General features: G+C 37.3%; 1 long non-coding RNA gene across 1 annotated transcript in view; it reads right to left on the reverse strand.

Annotated features, from left to right (window-relative positions):
- Positions 1-721, reverse strand: part of LOC106880520 (uncharacterized) — a 4,667-nt gene extending 3,946 nt beyond the window's left edge. The window contains exon 1 of the long non-coding RNA XR_001410753.2: positions 299-721. This is a non-coding gene — a long non-coding RNA (uncharacterized LOC106880520). The remainder of the gene's footprint in view (positions 1-298) is intronic.
- Positions 722-745: the final 24 nt, after the last annotated feature.

The following is a 745-nucleotide window of genomic DNA, read 5'->3' on the forward strand; positions in this document are numbered from 1 at the left end:
GTTTCTTTTGAGTGTTGGGCCTCATATATATATATATATATATATATATATATGTATATATATAAATAAATGCACATGCACACATGTATTCACACACACCCCTAGAAGTTGCCGAAATCATTGTGACCTTCAAGCAAGATCTGATGAAGGACGTAAAGTAAAAAGAACTAATAATGTGCAGCAAAAAAGGAAAAAAAAGAAACAAAACAAAAAAGAACAAACAGGGTGTGGGGGTGGGGAAGGTAGGGAGAGAAGTGAAAAAGAAAAAGAAACTAATTTGTTAGTGCTGATCACTTACGGAGAACAATGCCTGTTTGTGTCATTTGGACTGGTTGAATGTAAGGAAGGGATGGTGAATAATCGCTGGATGTATGTAAGGATATAGCATCTTGATAAGTGGGATCAAAGTCCCCTCTAAATGGCTCAACTCTCACTGACTCAGCCCTTGTTGCTTCAGTCATGGTGGTTGTGTAAATTCTGCTTGGGTTTGGCTCAGCAGTATCTGGTATTTTCAAAGCAGTCTCGCTACCCATTGAGCAATCGCGCATCGACAAGGAGCTTCCTAGGCCCGAAATATTATATTCTTCTTCTCCTGATGCATTACTTTCTTGACCTTCGTTAACAGAAAGTGATTGAAAAGAAAAATTATTAATTAACTAAGTTCAATACTGTAAATTTGATAGAATACAATCATAAATACAAGAGGCTGAAATGGGGTTCTTCTGAAGGGTCTCTTGAGTAACGT

Source organism: Octopus bimaculoides, unplaced genomic scaffold (genome assembly GCF_001194135.2).
Source record: "Octopus bimaculoides isolate UCB-OBI-ISO-001 unplaced genomic scaffold, ASM119413v2 Scaffold_126181, whole genome shotgun sequence".
Lineage (NCBI taxonomy): Eukaryota > Metazoa > Mollusca > Cephalopoda > Octopoda > Octopodidae > Octopus > Octopus bimaculoides.